The sequence below is a fragment of the Aquarana catesbeiana genome, linkage group LG02 (assembly GCF_042186555.1).
Source record: "Aquarana catesbeiana isolate 2022-GZ linkage group LG02, ASM4218655v1, whole genome shotgun sequence".
Lineage (NCBI taxonomy): Eukaryota > Metazoa > Chordata > Amphibia > Anura > Ranidae > Aquarana > Aquarana catesbeiana.
This window is the reverse complement of record NC_133325.1, coordinates 334833507-334857623: the sequence shown is the minus strand read 5'-3', so window position 1 is coordinate 334857623 and position 24117 is coordinate 334833507.

The window sequence follows — 24117 nt, the reverse complement described above, 5'->3', positions numbered from 1 at the left end:
GCCCAAGAAAGGGTGACTGAAACCAGGGTCTTATCCTGCTGGCTAACTGAGGTGAAAAAACGCCAGTTAAGGTCTGTCCATGACAGGAACTCATGGTTCGGGCGTTCCCTGGACGGGTAGGACAAGACTTCAAAAAAGTGACCAGCCTGGCCACAATAAAGGCACAATCTCTCCCTCTTCCTAAGGGTTTTCTCATCCACAGAGAGATACGTGAAGCCCAAGTGTATGGGTTCATCTTCACTGACCGACTCGGTACCAGGAGGCATGGGAGGTGAGGGGGCAGGGGTGGGACTGCAAAGCTCGGAGGCAAATGTACAAGAGGCTTCTGCAAGCGCTCCTTAAAAGACAGTCTTTCTCTGAGTCTGGAGTCAATGAGGATGGCAAACATGGTCAATTTCTCCAGCTCAGTGGGTATATCTCGGGCTGCTATCTCATCCTTGATGGAATCTGAGAGACCATAAAAAAGCAGCCACAAGGGCCTCATTGTTCCAAGCGACCTCTGCTGCCAGAGTATGGAATTCAATGACAGAGACGGCAACAGTTCTCATACTCTGTTTGATGGACATGAGGCACTTGGCAGCAGAAGCCGAGCATGCAGGAACGTCAAATACCCTTTTAAAGAAGGTCACAAACTCAGGGTAACTCAAGACAACAGGTTTTTGCCTCTCCCATAGAGGGTTTGCCAAGGCTCTCTCAGAAAGCAAAGATATCACAAAACCTACTTTGCTTCTGTCTGTGGGAAACACCTGGGGCAGCATCTCAAAGTATATCTCAACCTGGTTGAGAAACCCTCTGCATTGAACTGGATCACCCCCAAATCACTGGTGAAGTGGAGCGGAACAAGACATACCTCTTATAGAGGTAATACTCAAGGCAGGTGCTTGCACAGAGACTGGCACTGCAACAGGGACGGCCTGCAACTCAGGTTGTACCAGAGCAGACACAGTGGGAGATTGCAGGTGAGCCGTGCGACTCAGGAGCGTTTGTCACGCTATGGCAAACCAATCCATGCGGTGATCTTGCTCATCCAATCTGGAAAAAATATTACCAACAAGTGGATTGACTGTATCTTCTGAATTCAAGACCTTCGCCTACTATCAGAAACCATGAAATCAGACTGAGACAGAAGTGCAATTAAATCACACTTGTTTAATAATAAAAGTAAAAAGAACAAACTTAGTCAAAACATAGCCAAAGTTCAGTAACCAGAATGGATAGTCAGCCAAGCAGAAGTCAGGGATCAAAGTAGTGGAACAGCAAGCAGGATCTGGAGCCAGAAGGGATGTCAGCAATGCCAGTCTTGTGATGTGACCAAGGCGGAGGCAGAGCTCCTCTGGACTGGACGGCTTAAGTAGGCAGGACTGACGAGCAGGATGATCAACAGTTGGGTAACTGCGGCGAGAGATGGGAGCTGGAAATTAGCCAACAGCTGAGAGGCCAGCTCAGAGAAGGAAAGGCTGAGCCCAGCCCTGACACTGTTCTGGTATTAAATGCAGTTTTCCACTCGTCGCCCTCCTTAATCCTCATGAGATTGTATGCCCCTCTTAAATCAAGCTTTGTAAAAACCACGGCTCCCTTGAGGCGGTCATATAACTCTGTAATCAACGGAATCGGATAGCCATTCTTAATCGTGAAACAACTGAGACCCCTATAATCAATACAAGGTCTCAGTTCACCACTCTCCTTCTTCAAGAAGAAGAAACCAGCACCAGCAGGAGACAAGGATTTGCGGATGAAACCTCGAGAAAGTGCGTCTGCAACATATTCCTCCATGGCCTTATCCTCCTCCAAGACTGACAAAGGCTAAACCCGGCCACAAGGGGGTATGGCTCCAGGTTGAAGGTCAATTGCGCATTCATATGGCCAGTATGGAGGCAAACTATCGGCTTGACCTTTGTGAAAGACATCGCTAAAATTGTGGTACTCCCCAAGGAGGAGAGTGAAGAGGTGCACAGGACCTTGGATACCTTCTGGAAGCATGTCTTACTGCATTGTGGTGACCAGGAGAGAACCTCAACATGGAGCCAATCAAAAGAGGGGTTGTACCTCTGTAACCAAGGATAGCCAATAATCAGCGGAAACTTAGGTGAGGAAATAACTTGGAATTGGATTATTTCATGGTGAAGAGCCCCTACGGCCATGGACAATGGAACCATCTCATGAGTCACATGGGCAGGCTGTAGGGGTTTCACCTCAAGAGCCTCAATGGCAAGTGGAGTGTCACGCAGCTGCAGTGGGATTGAGTGCTTCGATACAAAGGCAGCATTAATGAATGGGCCTGCAGCCCCAGTCGTTTAAAGTCTGTATCTTGATGGATGACTCAGCCCAAGAAAGGGTGACCGAAACCAGGGGCTTATCCTTCTGGATAACTGGGGATGAAAAAACGCTACCTAAGGTCTGTTGGTGACAGGACCTCAAGGTTCGGGCGTTCCCTGGACGGGTAGGACAATAATTCAAAAAAGTGATCTGCCTGGCCACAATGAAGGCACAATCTCTCCCTCCTCCTAAAGGTTCTCTCATTCGCAGAGAGAAGTGTGAATCCCAAGTGCATGGGTTCATCTTCACTGACCGACTCGGTACAGGAGGCATGAAAGGTGAGGGAGGCACGGGTGGGACTGAAAAGCTTGGAGGCAAACGCACAGGTGGCTTCCACAAGCGCTCCTTAAAAGAGAGTCTTTCTCTGAGTCTGGAGTCAATGAAGATGACAAACGTGATCAACTTCTCCTCTAGGGCTGCTATCTCATCCTTAAAGGAATCTGAGAGACCATGAGAAAAAGCAGCCACGAGGGCCTCATTGTTCCAAGCAACCTCTGCTGCCAGAGTACGGAATTCAATGGCATAGTCGGCAACAGTTCTTGTACTCTGTTTGATGGACATGAGGCACTTGGCAGCAGAAGCAGAGCTTGCAGGAATGTCAAATACGCTTTTTTTTAATATAATCTTTATTTTATACATTTTGACATGTAGCGCTTACCCCCGAAGGAGCGGCTGATTAATTATTATATCCGTAATTCACGTTTACCACCTGACCCATCGCAGCCCATAAAATTAGAAACAGTCCATATTGCATTTTTCTCTTGCTTTATTAAGTAACATGAACTGGGATAGGAGAAGGGTTTCTTTTGAGATGCTCTTTTGTTGCTTTGTAATCTTTTCTTTGCCTCTCATGCAAAGACCTAGCATCGCTGCGGATAATAAGAAATCACTCTATGTGATTTCTTCATCGGGGAAGATGGAAGTAGATTTGATAGAGAATAATTGATAAAGAGTCACTCTGAATAACTTCTTCATCTGCAGAAGTTTTTAAGAACAGTCTGTATCTCTATATGTGTACTTGCAGCTTTACCGCCACCTTTTTACCACTACTTCCCATCTGCATGGTACTTCCAAGTTGAGCTACAGAAAAGTCACTCTGAATAACTCCTCCCGCTTGACTGATTGGAATCCCGGGGCATTGTTGAACCCAAAGTCACAGGCCATCACCACCTGTCTCACTGACTTGCGTACCAACATTGCTCAGCCCCTGGCAGTACCCTTCCCTTGGGCTTTCACTCACATGATCAATAGTCCATGTGCCACTCATAAACGATCGATAGCCCAGTTTCCTTATGCTCAGTTGCTACTTCTTCTGCAATGATTCTGTGTTCCCTTTCCGCTTTTCTGGCAAGCTTCCTTCCCCGCAGAGGCGGCCAATGACACTAATGACTACATGCTGTATGGTGTCATCTACTCCTCTATGGATGCCGGTTTCCCACCCTCCTAGCAGGGGGGCTCCATTGGCTCCCCGGAGGGGGAACCTCTCCCCTCCGGGAACCAGGCTGGGCTTCTCTCCAAACTTAAACTCCTCACTCACCACGTAACCCAGCTTTTTATATGAGAGTCCCACCTCCTGCCCAACAAATTAATGATTGGCCAGAACTCGCATACAAACTACCTGTCACTCAAATCCCAAATAAACAAACAGGCCCGTTATAATGGTACAAGCCTGCCTAAATTTACCTGAAACTCTAAACTAGCAAAAAGGTCACATACTCAAAAGTAGGTGCCCGCTACAGACATTTTACACAACATATACAAAATCAACAGATACTCCTTAGATATACTGAAATTACAGTTTGAATTACTCATTATCTACAGTTCCTACATCTCTTTCCTTCTTATAATTCCATACTTATATGTATTCTTTTCTTAGTCACCCAATCATACCAATCCATACATACCTATCGATCATTCATTCAAACAAACCAATAAACCAAAGAGAAGAAAAAAAAAAGTGGGGGAGGGAAAAAAGGCCCGTTATTATTGCTCTATAAGTAATTTAATAAAGATGCTGAGGTTCTAAACTTTCCATTTTTGCCATGTTTTTAAAGTTTGCTCCTTTAAGCCTATTTCTGTCACCATCATTGATTCCAGGGACTGCATCTCGCTCATCTCGCACACCCATTCCTCAATAGAGGGATCTGTCATTTTCCTCCATTTCCGAGCTATGATGGTCCATGCTGCTGTTAACATTTGTCTTAATATATATTTTTTTATGTTCTTGAAAGAGCCTGGGATCATTGACAAAAACTGATATTATTGCATCTGATTGTACATCTTGCCCTGTTATGGCATGATATATTTTATATATTTTTGACCAAAATATCTGGACCCCTGGGCAATAATACCAATACAATACATGTGACATTGTGCCTCTCGCGTTTTGACATCTCCAGCATACATCTTCATTATCCCTATTTATTTTGTGCATGTCTACTGGGCGTCTATACCATCTAGCTAAGATTTTATCATCTCTTTCCTGGTGTCTGTTTGATAAAGATAATTTATGTGTTAATAAAAGTGCTTTTTCCCATTTTACTCTGGGGATTGTCATCCCCAGTTCTTCTTCCCTCTGCGTTATGCAAGATAATTCCTGTTCTGTGTATTTTGAGATCAAATATTTATATAGCATAGATCAGTGTTTCTCAACCTTTTTCCAGTCGGGGCACCCTTAAAAAGTATTTTCAGTCTTGAGGCACCCCAGTCCAAGGCTTAGTTCACGTTACTGTGTGTCGCGGAACATGCGCAAAATCGCACTTGTTCCTCACACACAGACAAATGCTCTGCTCTTTAGGGGTGCCATTAATTCTTAATGGTACCTCACACATTGTAAAATGTGCTTTTGGTGCCGTGCAATTTAAAAAAAAAAAAAGGTTGGGGACTTCCTTCCCTGAATTTTTGTGGTTAGGGAAGCCCATTGAAATGAATGGGCTGCCATACACGCAGCACGCAGCCACACAGATGTGAACCAAGGGCTTGTTCACATGTCAGGTTGGAGGGGTGGTAAAAGCACATGGTTAAGCTGTTTTTACCACCCCCAACTTCTTCCCCTTTAGCTGCAGAGACAGCAGCTGGGGGTGTACACATGCTGTGGCTGCAGCTGGAGGTATACCCAGGGTGAACTACCCTGCAACTATGTTCATTGCACGGTTGAGGTGTAGTGATGCTGCATTAAAACAGGTGGTGAGGAGGCAACATAATGCCTCTTTACCGTCTGTCAAATGCCTCTGAAAAGCGATCTGTGCATGGGTTGCTTTTCAGAGGAGAAGCAGTCCTTGCTGCTATCACAAACAGGACCTACAAAAGCAGTTCTGATGGTACAGGAATGGAAGGGGGGTGTGTCCGGATTAAAAGTAAGATATATATATACACACACACACACATGCAGACACGTGCACACACACATGCAGACACGTGCACACACATGCAGACACGTGCACACACACATGCAGACACTTGCACACAGACACATGCACACACATACAGACACACACACACACACACATGTACAAACACACATACAGACACACATACAGACACACACACAGACAGACACACAGACAGACACACAGACAGACACATGCGCACACACACACATGTACAAACACACATACAGACACACATACAGACAGACACATGCGCACACACACACAGACAGACACATGCGCACACACACATGTACAAACACACATACAGACAGACACTCACATGCACACACACATGCACACACACACATACAGACAGACACTCACATGCACACACACACACACACACACATGTACAAACACACATACAGACGTACACACACACATACAGACAGACACTCACATGCTCACGCACATACAGACACATGCACACACACATACAGACACATGCACACACACATACAGACACATGCACACACACACTTACAGACACATGCACATGCACACACATACAGACACATGCACATGTAAACACACACATTCAGACATGTGCACACACACATACAGACACATGCACATGCACACACATACAGACACATGCACATGTAAACACACACATTCAGACACGTGCACACACACATACAGACACATGCACATGTACACACACACATACAGACACATGTACACACACACAGACAGTAAGACACTCACATGCACGCACACACACACACAGACACATGTATAAAGCCCTTTTAAAACAAATCTAGCTTGTAGCACAGTACCTTTCCAGTTTCCTCATTCAGCCAGGTACTGCACTGTAGGGGGAAGCAGAGAGCATAGCACACTCCCCTGCACTTTACTTTCACTTTGCTGAGGTTGACGGAGCTTCTCACAGTGCCGATGTACAGTTCGGCAGGGGATCAGGAGATCGGGCTCATCTGACAGCCCTTCTCTCCCCTGATCCCGCGGCACACCTGAGAACCTCTGACGGCACACCAGTGTGCCGCGGCACACTGGTTGAGAAAGGCTGGCATAGATAAGACATGAGTTGGTCTTTGTTCTTGTAAAAATAAGGTTCAATCGAATAAAGCATTTTTTGTCAAAAATTGAATATATGTTTGAAGTTGTTGATACTGCATCCATTTGGTCTTACTTTCTAGACCCAAGGCATCCAATGGGGGGAGTCTATTCCCCACCAGCGTCTGGACCACCCTCACATCCTCATTTCTATGCCATTTTAAGAAGATCAAAGCTTCCATTGCTGGTGAAAACTCAGGATTACTAAATAGACGAGTCATTGAACCAATATATGTAGACCATGTCCCTCTCTTCATTAATCCGTCCCAAACTTTTAATGTTGAAGCTACCAAAGAAGGCATATCCCCCTTGAGAGGTCAATGTTCTCTGGTTATCCATGGTAATGATTTCAATTTTATGGCTGTAACATCTTCCTCCTATTTCACCCATTGCTTACAATCTGCATTGTGAAACCAGTCCACAATCCTAGCTATAAATGCCAAACAGAGATATGTTAAGAAGTCTGGAAGAGCTAAGCCTCCATCCTTCTTTGGCCTAATTAGCACATCTCTTCTGATTTGAGCAGATTTATGTGCCCATATAAAACTCCCTATGGCCTTGTGCAGTTGATCCAATATATTTGTTGGAGGATATATAGGAATTGTCTGAAATATATATAATACTTTTGGTAATATATACATTTTTACAATGTTGATCCTTCCCATCCAGGAAAATGCTGCCTTATCATACTGTTGAAGTGTCTTAATTATTTTTTGTATTATCAGAAGATAATTAAGTTCTTGAAGTTTTATTAGGTCTCTGGGAATATATATTCCCAGATATTTAATAGTGACTTTTTGCCATTTAAAGGAATTTTTTAAGCAGATCCAGGTCTTATTTAATAATGTAATATGAAGAGCCTCTGATTTATCCTAATTTACTTTAAAGTTGCAAAGCGGTTAAATTCCTGGATTCAAATTGGTATTGTCACCACTGGATTTATTACATATAACAACAAATCATCTGCGTATACCGACATTTTATATTCTTTTTCTCCGATTTTTATCCCTTGTACAGTATGTCTACTTTTTTACGAATAGCTATAGTCAAATGTTCCATAACTAATACATACAACAGCGGGGATAAGGGACAGCCCTGTTGGGTTCCATTTGAGATTATAATCATAAAGTAAATTATCATTTAATTTCCATGATCCTCTTGTTGTTATACCTCTAGACACAGCCAACACCAGAAACACTGGAGCATGATCAGACCACACAAAACTTCCTATCTCAGAGGAAGATACCACAGCCATTTATAAGAAAATAATCCAATCTATGGTACGTACCATGAACTTTTGAGTGGAATGTATAATCCCTCTCTATTGGGTGGAGAACCCTCCATATGTCTGACATTTGATATTTATCTAAGGTATCTTTAAATTTTTCTATAATTATTAGCTTGAGGTATTGGAGGTGCAGTGGTATCTAGATCCCCGTCCAGGACAAAAGGAAAGTCTCCCCCCATCAGATTCACCCCTTCTGCTCTTTCCATGAGATCTGTCAACATTTGTATGCCCATCTTAATCGCATCTTGATTTGGTAGATATAAGTGAATAAATGTATATTTTTTGCCATAAATGGACAATTTCAAAAGCAATGCTCTTCCATCTCCATTCCTTCAGCAGTCCAAAACCTGGTGGGGTAAAGACTTATGAATTACTATAGAAACTCCCCTGGAAGTAGGATAACACCTGTTCTGTATATTGGGTATATGATTGGAGCGAAACTGTGTCTCCTGGAAGAAGACAACACCAACCTTTTGTTTATGAAAGGAATATAAAATTTGTGATCTTTTTGAGAGAGTTTAGTCCCCTAGCATTAAAGGAGCCAACTTTTACAGAGCCCATAAAAGGGAAAAAGGCAAAGAAAAAAAAAAAACAACAAAAAAAAAAACAACCACACTCACACTCAACAAGCTAACACCTTCCTAAGCAACCACTCCCTACATGACTCCTTTGAGTCTAGTCTTACTATGTACAGTATGTCCTCTCAATTAGGGGGTATAAAGATACCACCTTCAGGTAGGCCGTGCCTAGCCCAGGCTTGTTTATAAACCTAAAAAAAATTTTGATCAACTTCCAATCTATCGAGTATATTAATATAATAGAGGAAAAGAAGAAAGAGGAAAAAAAACCCTGGTGTAAAATACCATAATATACCATTCAAAACATAATTTTTACTCTTTCCTTTTTGTGAGTGCATCAGTGATATTATTGATAGGATGTTAATATATCCTTTCTAAAAAAAAAATATACGGTTCAAAACCTTATTATTCACATTGTTATTTTTATATGAGTGTTAATACCACCCCCTATGGAATGTGAATAAATCTTTCCAAACAAAAAAAAGGAAAACAAAAACCCCAAGATCTTCTCCATCATTCCCTATTATTTATCTTTTTCTAGGTCTTCCTAAAAGATCATGATATGTTTGTGGCCATGATGGCAAATCGATTATAGGCAACTGAAGACTGTTCAAAAATTCTGGGAGATCCTCAATATCCCAAAATGTAATTTTTTGTCCCTTATGATGAACTATTATCTGGAAGGGAAATCCCCCTCTATATAATATTTCCTTTTCTCTAAGGGCTTCCAATAGAGGTTTTACTGCTTTCCTCATCATCAGCATGTATCTGGACAAGTCCTGCAACAATATAAGCTGAGCTCCATCAAAATCAAAAGTCCTTTGCAGACATGCTGCTACTGTGATATTTTCTTAAATATGGAAAAAAAGGATTCTACATATTACATCCCTTGGCTTCATTGGGTCAGAATCTTTGGGGTCCTGTGCTCTATGTGCACGATCTATCTCTAGTTCCGCTGTTGCTGGATGTTTTAATAAGGTATTGAATATGCCCTGAAGTGTCGGTTTCAAATCCTCCATTCCCGTTGCTTCTGGCAAACCTCTGACCCTAATATTATTTTGTCTACTTGTATTTTCAAGGTCGTCCATGGCAGTGATTATATACTTAAATAGCGATCATGCTCTTGATTCTTCTCTTCCAGTAGTACCATTTTTTGATCGATAACTGTCGTTTTGGATTCTATAATATCAATCCTACTTTGTATATTAGCCAGGGATGTTTTCAGTGTTTATAACTCAGCTTTGTACGAGGTTTTCAACCTATATACATATATATCCATGTCCTCTCTCGTCGGTAGAGATTATATATATGCCTGCATGTCCCAGGAGCCCCCTTCTGATCTCTCTACACCCGTTATTGATTGTTGCATAATAATAGAAGGGCTAGTACTTAATCTTCCTGGCTCTATTTCTCTAGTAGGAGAGGATAAGTTCAGTTTAGCAGTTATAGAGCCTTCTTGCTGACCTTGCAACTGAGAGTGTTGAAAGAACCCCTTGATATCAGTCTTTTGTGCAGATTGCGGTTTATGGGGGTTTTAGCAGTACCCCCTGTAGATCCCCTCTTAGCTTTCTGTGTGCGGGTACCTTTAGGTGGCATATTACATTCCAGATAACTTATATAAGAAATTTTAGCTCTCACCTTGGTCTTTATTTCTCATAAAGCATATGTATACTGTCTTTTTATGCCGATTGTGCTGTACTGTTACCTTCCCTCCTGCTGTATCGAGTGGATCAGACTGCTCCAGACCTGGTACCTTTTTTATTTAAAATATATAATAAATGTGCCCGCGCTAGTATAGTGTCACATATAAAATATATAAAAAATATTTTCACATATAAAACACATGTAATGTGATAAATAAAACCATACAGGTAAAATATAATGCAAATAACTATAAATGATAAACCACCAAGTGCATATAAAGGTGCAATCGTGGTAGTAACTAATAAAAGTGCAACGTGCTAAAATATAAATATCAAAACACTTTCCAGTGACAAATGAGTGTATATCCCAATTAATAAATACAAATCACAAAAAACGTGAATAAATAGTGTCCATTAAATGAATAAACATCATGCTTCTTCTGATGGGTGTATAAATCACAACACGTGAAAACTGTGCTCTCCCGTGACACCCCACATGTGCTTGCGCTCACCTTCAGTCCTGTGACACAGTAATTAAACGGTGTCAAAATAAGCATTGGGGCCACTCCTAGGCTCACTCAGGATACAATGATGCAAAGACACTCCTCCCAGGTGAAACTGCTAGGCTCACTCAGGTTACAATGGTGCAAAAACACTCCTCTCAGGTAAAACCAAGATCCAAAATCATAGAAAAAACAAACAGAGGGACTCCATAGTGCAATATAGCCAGGACATTTATTAAAGAATAAGCCCTCCAAGAGGGTACTCACATTGGATGGGTGCTAGAGTGCACCAGACTGTACAGGTAAGATAATAAGCAGCTGATCGTATGGCGTGCGGTATGGCATATGCAATCCTCCTCCTCTGCTGACAGCTCCGTCCTACCCCTCCCCGACGCGTATTCGGCACAGGGGTTTCGTGCCTTCCTCTGGGCTTGGAGGAGCTACCTCATTGCACGGCCATCTCAGTCAATCTCTCCTGCCCCTCCATCAAATACCCTTTTAAAGGAGGCCAAAAACTCGGGGTAACTCAAGACAACAGGTTTTTGCGTCTCCCCTAGAGGGTTTGCCAGGCCAAGGCTCTCTCAGAAAGCAAACATATCATGAAACCTACTTTGCTTCTGTCCACAGGAAATGCCCGGGGCAGCATCTCAAAGTATATCTCAACCTGGTTGAGAAACCCTCTGCATTGAACTGGATCACCCCCAAATCGCTGGGGAAGTGGAGCGAAACCAGACATACCTCTAATAGAGGTAATACTCGAGGTGGGTGCGTGCACAGAGACTGGCGCAGCAGCAGAGACGGCCTGCAACTCATGTTATTTTGGAGCTGCCACAGTGGGAGATTCCAGGTGAGCCGTGCTACTCAGGAGCAATTGTAACGCCATGGCAAACTGATCCATGCGGTGATCCAGTTCATCCAATCTGGAAAAAATATTACCAACAAGTGGGTTGACTGCATCTTCTGAATTCATGGCCTTCGCCTACTGTCAGAAACCATGAAATCAGACTGAGGCAGAAGTACAGGTAAATCACACTTGTTTAATAATAAAAGTAAAAGGAACAAACATAGTCAAAACATAGCCAGAGTTCAGGAACCGGAATGGAAAGTCAGGCAAGCCAAACGTCAGGGAGCCGGAGATGAGCGTAGTAAAACAGCAAGCAGGATCTGGAGCTAGAAGGGATGTCAGCCAAGCAATTCTTTTAACAGCAATGCAGGAGAGTGTCTCTGTGATGTTGACTAGGTAGTGCAACAGCAAGCAGGATCTGGAGCCAGAAGGGATGTCAGCAACGCCAGTCTTTAAACAAGAACGCAGGAGATAGTTTCTTGTGATGTGACCAAGGCGAAGGCAGAGATCCTCTGGGCTGGACGGCTTAAGTAGGCAAGACTGACGAGCAGGATATAATTCACAGCTGAGTAACTGTGGAGAGATATAAGCTGACAATTAGCCGACAGCTAAGCGGCCAGCACAGCCCTGACAGTATGTCAGTATTCTGTTTTTCTTTTCTTTGTGTCCCCAGTATGCTATTTTTATATTCATTATGTCATTTTATAAGCTCAGTGTTTCCCTTTGTCCTGCTCTTGCCCGCCAATAGTCCTAATAGCAAAAAGTCTGCGCACAGACCATAAGAAGCTCTGCTTCTAGTAACCTTCTAGTAATCTTTAGTCATTGCTTGAAGAAAGAACCAATTAGCTGTTCCGAAACATGCCACATGTTCATGACATCACTTCTGGTTTTCTGTCCACACTGGTTGCTGGTCCCTTCTCGCTGATATCACTTCCTGGATTTGGCTTCCATGCTGTCTCAGACAGCCTAGCTGTCTTCCCAGTATCTAGGAGAGTTGTGGCTTTCATATGCCGGCCACTTCAGAATATTCTGCCATAGAATTACACCTCTGGATATCCCTGAGACTTGGTCATAGTGGCATAACTTTAGACGTACTTCACACAGGAATCCCACTGCAGTGGTTTCTCAGGTCAGGTTAGTCAAACGCAAGTTAGGATGTCTAGAAGTGGAGAAATTAAATGATTTAATCCAACAGATACATCAAAGCTGTAGATTACATTAAATTATAAATTGTATTGTTTGAGTACACTTATTAATCAAACTGTTAGTGATGTTTGTATATGACTTATTGTAAAAAATATTACTTTATTTTTTGATAGCCTCAGTCTATACCTACACTGATCTTGTTGCATTTTTAAAGAGATCTGCTTTGCAAATTAACTTAAAATAATTAATTCAGTTAAATAATTTTTCTATTAATCTATTTAGCTGACTAAATTAACCGTTCAGGCATTTTCTGTCATAACAATATACTTCATACTTAGACACAATTATTTCTGTGTTGATGATATCTTCTATTTGCAGCAAATCAGGACAGCAATGGGCACAAGGTTTGCACCTAGTTTTGGCAGTCTCTGTATGGCAGACTGGGAGGCCATTTACATCTGGTTTAATGATCAATTTCTTGCAAACCGTATGCTAAGGAAAAGATTTATAGATGATGTTACATGTATATGGAGAGGTTCAAAGAATGAGTCATACCATTTTTTGGAACATCTTAATACCAATGATCATAATTTTGCTATTTACACCATGAAGTAGCCCTGAGAGGATTACTTTTTTGGACTTGGATTTCTTTGTGAAGAACAATAGAATCCTTACAAAGACTTTTTGGAAACAAGTTCATTGTAACAGCTTTATTCTCAGTACTAGGTGCCATTCTGCTAGCCCAAAGGGGCAATATACACTCCTCAGGAGAAACTATGGCAAATTGACAGATTATAAGGAGGAATCCAAATAATTGACCGCTCAATTCCTGGATAAAGTATATCAGGAGAAGTTCCTTTTCACTAAGGCCAGTGGAGTGGAAAACATATCGGGAGAAGTGCTCTTGAAGGACAGGAAGAGCCAAGAGAATCAGCGCAGTTAATTTGATCTGGCATTTATTTTTCAATTTAATTCACAGTCCCACATTATGAGAAAGATTATCTCTAAACAAAGCCTGGAAATTTCCCCCACAGTTAGGAATAAAATAACTAAGAATATAAAGGATCATTTGAGGGGGTTTATTAGATGCAATTAATGCATGGCTTGTAAAAACACCAATGGGAAGAATAAGATTAGAGATTTTGTGAACCCTGGAGACCAGCAGGTGTACACCGTTTTGAACTTTATGACCTGTGCAACTAAGGACACTATGTAGGGCATACATATACATAGGAGTTTAAACGTTACCACATTTTGGAGTAGTAGAGATAGGAGTAGTAAAGCCTGACTGGAGAGAAAGAGACTACAGTACATGATGTACATATGTGAGTAAAAAGTGGATTTTTGAGTTAAACAGTTTAGCCCCAAAGGGTCTGAATCTCGACATTGAATTCTTTGCTTTCAATTCATGGGCAGATCCATATTGACAGTACAGTACACTTATATGGATTATTTTCAGTTTCTGTAGACTAAGATACTTAATGTTATGAACTGTATGCACGTTTATAGATATCTGTATATATGGTCAGCACAGTAGCCAGTCAGAGAGAACATCTTGATTCCAGAGTTCCAGCAGACAGTGGGTAAACACAGCTGTTAGTGGCTCACCATGACATCTATTCTGCTCCTATACAGAGTGTTCTAGCTCCTCAGAACACAATCACTATGACCAGGAAGAGAAAGTAAAAGTATTGCTCTCAAAAGTTGGTGGATTTCTTTTACTGCTGCCTCAGAGGCATAGGAAAGATGGCACCAATAATCCTGCATCTCCGACAGGATCCCTGATAGTGCTAGTGCTAGCTGCACATACAGGAGGATCCACACACAGGGGCCCTGCACAGACAACACTGTCTCCTCCAGGCTGAACTCCTCTATTATTCAGTCCTAAGAAGTCCAGATTCCTGATGGATGACCAGGCAGATCATCATTATGAGGTGATCTCTAATCATAATTCACTGGAGGACCCTAAAGAACTTACTTATTCTATTACCACCTTTTCTGCAATGAACCAATTAATCTTTAATACTACACTGAAAGAAATATTAATCTCTCTAGGGGTACACTGCACTCAGATATGATCTAAATCAGTGGTCTCCAAACTGTGGCCCTTTGCTTGCCTTTATCCGGCCCCTGGGGCACTATACCTCCCACTGATATGGGACACTATTCTGCCATCTGACACCAACAATGGGGTACCATTTCTCCCACTGACACCAATAATGAGGCACTATTCCCCCCTATGATGCTACGAATGGGGCACTATTTCTTCCCTAATACCAAATGAGGTGATATTTACTCCCACTGATACCAGTTAAATTTCCACTCACACTAGCCACAGTCAGGCCCTCCTAAAGTCTGAAAGACAAAAAAAGGCCCTTTTAATAGAAAGTTTGGAAATCCTTGATCTAAATTATGCAGAAATTTAGTTCAGAGTTGGCCATTGGGAGCAGAGTGGACCATATTGAAAATATAATGGGTGAATTTGCTACTATTAATAATGACTTGGTAGATGCCCTTAATGAGAACAAGGACAAACGTAACTTGATAAAAGCAAAATTGGCAGATCTTAAGGATAAATCTAGACTTAATTTTTATTGTGCATTCATGCCATTCCTGAGGAAAGCCTAAGGTGCGGAACCGCTTCCTGTTGCATACACCAATTTTCAATGCTATTCAGATCTTTCACAGCTTGCCCTGCAAAAGAAAAAGAGCCTAATACTATCACCAAAGATTTAAGAAATCGTAAAATCAACTACGTTGTACAGGTGGGGTTACTAAACCATACTCTTTATTAACAAAAATGGTTCCACGCATGTGATTGATAACTTGGAATAAAGACTAAAACTTTTGAAAACATTGGATATCATCCCAGATCATTCCTCTCCAACCAAATTTGCCTGCAATCCAGCTAGAATTACATCATTTTTATCACCTGGCCATTTTGGAACCCCATGCTAGCAGAACTTAACCCCCTTCTGGTTTTAAGCAATGTTAAACTGAACACAGAACACTTTTAAAATTGTTTGTAACATCTTAGTTAATGTTAAGTTAATTCTTGTTCCTTTTGCTAAGTTGGACTGTTCCACAATACTTCTCATATGTCTCATTCACCTCTACTCTATAATAGACTACCACCAAGGAAGAGAGACTACAGAGATCTCCTACAGTCCCACTTGCGGTCTTATGTAGGTGACTTCCCATGTATCTCAAGTGTTTGCATTTTTACGCATAAGGGTTTGAAATTTCTCTCCATTAATACAAAAAGTCTGAACCACCCAGTTAAATGCTCTTCCCTTTGAAGAGAATCTCAAAATGTTATGTATTGTGTGTGCAGGAAACTTATTTTTACCAACTGACTCCCCTCAAGTTTTCTCACTGGAGTTTCCCTAATATCTTTATAGCCAATATGTTATCAAAAATAATAATAAATGCTATTCACCACTTGCCAACTGCCCCACGTACATATACTGCAGCTGCTCCTACAGGCAAAATCACGTACCTGTACATGATCCCCTCTTCCAGGTTTGTGGCGCGCACAGCGAGAGCCAATCAGCAGGTCTGGCAGACCTGATGTGCACTTGGACCCGCTGATCATTTCTGACAGAGGCAGAATGGCAGTCTGCCTATGTAAACTAGGCAGATCACAGTTCTGTGACAAGGGAAGACAGATATCCTGTGTCTCTGCTAAGCAGGAACACGGATCTCTGTATTCCCACAGTACAAATACCCTCCACATGGTTAGAAAGCACTCCCTAGAGACACATTTAACCCTTTGATCGCCCCTGATGTTAACCCCTTTCCTGCCAGTGTCAGTACAGTGACAGTTCATTTTTTTAGCACTGATCACTGTATTGGTGTCACTGGTCCCCAAAAAGTGCAAAAATGTAGAGATGTGATTCACTATGTGTGGCACCACATCCAAGACTAGTTGAAAAAAAAGGGGAGGAAGGAATAAATGGACTTTAAGGGTGCCACTATAGTCCCCAATTGAAAAATGAGAAACTGCTCACATATGTATGTATGTGTGTATAAAATGTACATTTTATTTAACAAATATAAAATTTACATATTAAAACAATGAAATGTGCAAGTGCTGTCTAAATGTATCTCCCCCATGTGTATGAATCACAAGGCTACACAGAGACCCCTATGTGGATTGGCCCACAAGTCAACTCTCGTAAAATATGAAATGTGTGGAAATCCTACACATGGATATGGGGGCCAACTCCAGAGTCACTGTGATAGCACCAATAGATCACTATGCATTTCGCCAAAGGCTTCTTCAGGGGTTCCTGCTGCTACTGGGAGATATATCATATTTGGCATCTTGTTACAAAAATTAATTTACAGATAAATATCATCACAAATATATTACATACTGAGCATTAAACATATTACATTTAAGCAAAAAATATGCATATATAAACAAAAACGTGTGTCCAATGCTTATGCCTCAACTAACATGCCACAATCACGATAGAAAACATGGAGTGCCCAGTTCACCATACATAACGGAAGAGAGAAGTGTATAGTCAGTCAAGGAAAGGAAAGGGCCCTATGTTGCAGTCAAAATAGGGGGCCACCCAGGGTCCATTCTATATAATAAAGTAGATAGATCACAGGTCATTAGTGGTCCCCCTTCTCCATCCAAGGGAACAATAAATATCAGTATCCCCTGGACAAATAGGGGGTCGTTGCGGTCACCAATATGTACGTAATCCTGTATCTCTATAAATGAATCAACACAAAAAACATATACTGCAGAAACTCACTTAAAAATATGAGTACCAATGGAATCCTCACAGTCAAGTTCTAAGGAGCCAATGTGTATCACCAGGAACTAAAGTCTTGCATGTTTGCTCACTATAAAACAAGTGTATAAATGTATAGGTATAGAGAAAAACCTAGGTGTCCAAAGCATAATGGTCTTCTGTAGTGTCCCTGGGTACCAACCTGAAAATTAAGGCTCCACAGAAAATAGGTGATCACCGCCGATCACGGCTGCAATTAGACCCCCAGATGGGGACAGCAAGACATCCACATGGACCATCCTGTGTCTCCTCTCTTATTTATATGTGTAGGGAGGAGTTAGATGGCTGCCCTGGGTAAGACCCCTCCCCGCGCCCGCCACGTTGTACGCCATGCGGCTAACTGTGAAGCCGCGAGCGGGCACATTTCCACACATGCGCGGTAAGACCATAGAAACCGGGCATGTTTGGAATTGATGGGACAGGGCCAATGCTACATGTCCCCTGTGATTCCCGACTTGGGTCGACAAAGAATTTAGGAGGACTGTGAGCAGCAGCGCACCATCCCCATCTCCCACACATCCACACAAACCTAGGAAGGGGATGGGGGGAGAAGGCAAACAGAGGACCAGAAGGCCCCGCCAAAGATCGCGACCTGGAACCCGTGTACTGTATCTGCAATATGTTAACACATCCCCTATAGATGACATGCTGAATGAACAGCACAGCACCTATATACAAACTGAAGTATATATGTTCAGTTCATCCCTACTAGGCACTAGAGTGCCTAGTAGGGATGAACTGAACACCCCCCGTTTCGGTACGCATCCAGAACATGCAAACGGACCGAAAGTTCGCGCAAACATTCTAACACCGTTAAAGTCTTTAGGACTCGAACGTGAGAAATCAAAAGCGCGAATTTTAAAGGTTAATATGCAAGTTATTGTCCTAAAAATAGTTTTGGGACCCGGGTCCTGCCCCAGGGGACATGTATCAATACAAAAGAAAGTTTTAAAAACGGACATTTTTTCAGGAGCAGTGATTTTAATTATGTTTAAAGTGAAAAAATAAAAGTGAAATATTCCTTTAAATATTGTACCTGGGGGGTGTCTATAGTATGCCTGTAAAGTGGCACATGTTTCCTGTGTTTAGAGAAGGCCCTGCACAAAATGACATTTCTAAAGGAAAAAAAGTCATTTAAAACTGCTTGCGGCTATAATGTAATGTCGGGTCCTGGCAATATGGATGAAAATTATTGATAAAAATGGCATGGGTAACCCCCCAGCCAATTACCAGGCCCTTTGGGTCTGCACCCAAATTAAAAAAAGAAAAGGCGTGGGGCCCCCAGGCCTTACATAGTCTGGACAGCAGTATACAGACGGTCCAAACAAGACAGGGACTGTAGGTTTGTTCTTAAGTTGAATCTGTTTGTGATTTGGAACAGGTACATTTTTTAAGTGTAGCTCCAAAAAATATATTTTTAAGCTTTTTGGATAACATAGGGTAGGGTTATCATCACCCCTGTAACATTTGTTTTGCTATCTGTGCCCCTGTTCAGAAGATTTCACCTCACATTCTGTCCCAATGACAATCGGATTTTGAAAATTTTGGGGGTTTTAGGGAAACAAGGATTGGTGATAATAAAGCATCAGTGGAGACACCTTTTTCCCATATTAACTCTAATGCCCCGTACACACGGTCCGACATTGATCGGACATTCCGACAACAAAATCCTAGGATTTTTTCAGACGGATGTTGGCTCAAACTTGTTTTGCGTACACACGGTCGCACAAAGTTGTCGGAATTTCCGATCGCCAAGAACGCGGTGACGTACACCACGTACGACGAGACTAGAAAAGGCCAGTTCAGAACCAAGCGCGGCACCCTTTGGGCTCCTTTTGCTAATTTCGTTTTAGTAAAAGTTTGGTGAGAGACGATTCGCGCTTTTTCAGACTCGTGGTTTTCAGATCGTTTTCTGCTGTTCAGTTTGTGCTTGTGGGTTTGTATCTGCTCTTCAGTGCGTGCAAGCAAGCTACACGTGACTTGTCATTGTGTTCTTGTTCGTTTGTTACTGTTTTTCAGGTCGCTCTTCACAGGCCTTGCTGTTCTTCAGTGCGTTCTGTTACTTCGTTCTGAGCAGCCGACCGTTTTCTAGCCATGTTGCGTATACGTACTCCTCGTAGAGTTCGTGCTGTGTGGGGGCTTAGTGTTGGGGTCCTGACCTTGACACAAGTCCAGTCCATGAGCAGGATGGGGAGGAGTTCATGGACCAAGAATTGGTTGCTTCAGCGTGACCAGTTCTGTCATATGCCTTTGCTCCGTGAGATCCGTGAGAATAATCCTGATGATTTCAGGAACTTTATCCGGATGACGGATCCCTTATTTCACCATTTGTTGGCTTTGCTGACCCCCTATATCAGCAGGCAGGATACCTGCATGAGGCAAGCCATCACTCCGGAGCAGAGGCTCATCGCCACCCTGTGGTACTTGGCGACAGGGAGAAACCTGCAGGACTTGAAGTTCTCGACAGGCATCTCCCCCCAGGCTCTGGGGATCATTATCCCAGAGACCTGTTCTGCCATCATCCAGGTCCTGCAGAAGGAGTATATTAAGGTAAGATTTTTATCCTTTAATATCACATTTTATTGTATTTAATGTTTGCTAATATATTGTATTTCTTTCCTCATTCCCTAATTACCATGATTGTAATATGCTGTGAATGTCCTCTTTGTTCTCATGCATGCTGGATTTTTATGTAATTTTTTTTTTGATCCTTCATACTTATTTGCCTTCACTTACCTCCCCAGCATGCTCTCCTGGCCCTATATTCACCTCATGTAGTCACTTAACAATGTATTTTTTCAGCTCCATAGTAGTGCTTTACCCCAAACACCCCCTAAAATGTTTTTAGATGTGATTTGTGCTTTAAATTCAGGCAGAGTGCCAGGGGCTTTTTTTGGGGGGTCCCCAAATCATTTGGAACCCTCCCTCCCCCCAACTGCTAAGTCAGCTGATACCAATACTCTATCTATCCTCAATCATCTATCTGCTGACTTTGTCAAACCCATACACACTATACCCATCTCTTCTGTGCTAAGGTTTATGGATGAATTCCCCAAAGCATGTAGTGTAAGGGCCTGCCTGTATGCTTTCAAATGGTACTGTTTCAAGTTTTTGTATCCTATTATTATCATGATAGGTAATAGCAGAATGTCCAAATGTGCTAAAATGTGTACAATGTGTATTTATATCTTTGTATTATGACACTTCTTACCTGTCCAGTGGGCTGCCAATAGTGTAACTAAGGAGGGACTGTTCAAAGTAATACCCATTATTTAAGCATTCATCTCTCAATGAAGTGGAGAGGGTTACCTGGCCAGGAGCTCCCCCCCTATAATGTTAGAAATGACCCATGAGAGGGGGGGATATGATAGTTGTAGCTTATACTTTGGTCTTTAAAAATTCCCATAAATAAATGTTATCTTGATGTTGGCCAAGAATGTTTGTGTCTAATCAGCTTTCCATGTTTATGTGCAAAAAGTCTAATTTTTTTGGTTTTCCTCAACAGTTTCCTTCCACGCCACAGGAATGGCAGACTGTGGCCTCCCACTTTGCCCAGCGGTGGGACTTTCCTAACGGCGGAGGGGCAATTGATAGGAAACACGTCCACATCATCCCACCACCCAACTCGGGGTCGTACTATTATAATTATAAGGGGTTCAATAGTATTGTGATGTTGGCGGTGGTGTCGGCTACTTATGAGTTCCTGTATGTGGACGTGGGGAAGAATGGCCGGATGTCTGATGGTGGAGTCATCGCCCAGACCGAGTTCTACAGGCGTCTCCAGAATGGCAGCTTGGACTTGCCACCTCCAGAAGACAATGTGGAAGGACTCCCATTCGCCTTCATTGCAGATGAAACCTTTGCACTGGGGGACCATCTTATGCGGCCATTCCTGATGAGGACCCTCACCCCGGACCAGAGGGTTTTTAATTACCAGCTGGCCAGAGCCAGAAGAGTGGTGGAGAACACGTTTGGAATCATGGCCAGCCGGTTCCGCCTATTTCTTACACCCATACATATGGCGGAGTATAAACTGAATCATATTATCCTGGCTTGCTGTGTTCTACACAACTTTTTACGGCAACATTCTGCCAACTATGCTGGCTCAGTTGGGCCTGAGGCCGGAATTCAAACTGAACCAACCCAGACGGCGCTTGAAAGTGGCCATCCTGGCTTGCCCTCCCTGAGTGCCCATGATGTCTGGCTAAGATACCTTGAATTCTTTGCAGGTAGGGGGGCTATCAATATGCCAGACAATGTGTGAAACCTTTATAAAAAAAAACAAAACATTAAGCAAATCTTTGGTGACATTTCCTGCTTGTGTTTGTTTTAGCTGACCCTGACAGAAATGTGGTGAGTCCTGAAAATGGCGTGATTGTAAAACCTTATACAAAGCACTGTTGGGTGTTATTTACTAAAGGCAAAGACACTTTGCACTACAAGTGCACTTGAAACTGCACTTGTAGTGCAAAGTGGATTTTCACTTAGGAAATAACACCCATTATCACAGAAAACACCAATTAAAGCACCCCAAAAGTGTTGTAGCGTTGAGACAATAATCCACACATTCTTGATTAACAATCTTTTTAATACCTGCACAATCACATGTGCATTTATAAAAGGTTTTTAAAACAAACCAACATGTTTGTTGTATAACAATTTTTGGGGTGGCATTAGAAAAGGTAGAAATGTCCATTTAAGGTAAAACAGGCATGTTTAAAAACACACAAGAAAGACACAAATCTTGAACTTACAAAGTTCACATTTGGTAGAACTTGAAGGCAATATCAGACATGAGTATTTAGGAACTGTGTTTGATATTGCGTTCAGATGGGGTGAAGTCACCCCCAGAAAAGCCAAATTTTGAAGATGCACACAAATACCTGAATGTCAACATGTGCTACCTGCCATCACGGGGGATCAAGGGACGTGTTTTGGGGGAGCCACCCCTTCCTCACATCTACTTTATTATTGAGGAAGGGGTTGCACCCCCAAAACGCGTCCATTGATCTCCCATAATGGCAGATAGCACATGTTGACACACTGTGTGCATCCTCAAAATTTGGCTTTTCTACAATTAGACAAAAAATGAAAAAAATTGTAGTACACCATAAAACAAAGGGATTTGGAGGGGTTTTAAACTCTCCCCAAAACATCAATGATGTTCTTATTTTTTTGAATAACATCATTTATGTCTTTCTTGATGTTTTCCAATGCAACATTACACCCCATGATCTCCCCGATCAGTATCTGTGCACTTTCCGAGGTGAAATGCCCTGGATCCACAACATCACGATCACCTAAAAAGATAGAAACCAAAAAAAACATGTATTATAAATATGTCGGCATCCATCTCTTACCTGAGCCTGTGGTCGCAGACACTCACCTGTTATGGTGACTAGTTCCACCACGTCTTCCTCCTCCTGCTCTTCTTGTCTTTGGGGGATTTCCCCTTCTTTCAGAGGTGGGGGGGTCTCTGGTCTCCTCGGATGAGGGGTGTCCTCCGAGTCTTTTCTCCCCTATGTTAAAAAAAATGGTATACTTAGCACACAGATATTTGATGGCGGAACTATAAATACGAAACATTGCTTGGAAGTGGGGTACAATTGTCTGTTTTGGCAGAGTTCCAAGATGTAGAATTTTTAGTGTCCTTTGTCAAGCTTCAATACTTTACCTGTTTTGTACAAGCTTCACAGATGGAGACCCCCCTATAGTATACATTGGAGCACCTGTGTGGGCCCCCTAATAAAAAGGGTGTTCTTGTGTCCCACACTAGTGCTCCAGTGTCCAGATGTGAAAACTGCTGCTGAGTGTCCTCTCCTTACACAGAATCGAGTTTGCATTTCATTCTAGTAACAAACCCATCTACACAACCAAATTATTTTCATACAAGTAGGCCCTAAAAAATGTGGTCAAATGCATATGGCCAAAACAATGGTGTTTTATAGGCCGAAAGAAAAATGTTTGATACGAACGAATAATGTGCCCATGAACATGAAAGTTGCCATTTTAAACTGGATAACAGTTAAGAAAAGCACATGGAGCAGCACGAACGTAATAAACATAAAAAGAATAGGAACACAGCACAACTACTTACTTTTTTGCAGCACTCTCCGGATCTTTCTGTACTGCTCGTGTTATCTTAATTTGAGGTTCAACCATTGCTTACTGAGATGATCTTATGATCGTCGTACCCCGAAATTCCGGTGTAGACTCTTGACCACTTTCGCCATTATCTTGGCCTTTCTGACATTGGGGTTGGGGTAAGGACCATACTTTCCATCATAGTCGGCCCTCTTCAGGATGTCGGCCATCTCCAACATCTCCCCAAAGGACGTACTTGAGTCCTTAAATCTTCTCCTTCTGGATCGTGACGTTTCCGGCTCTGGGCTTCCCTCCCCCTCCTCCTCGTTGCTATAATTAGCATGCACCTGCTGTGTCTCCGCCATGTGCTCTTCCCCCACTGCGCGGAACGAAAAGGGG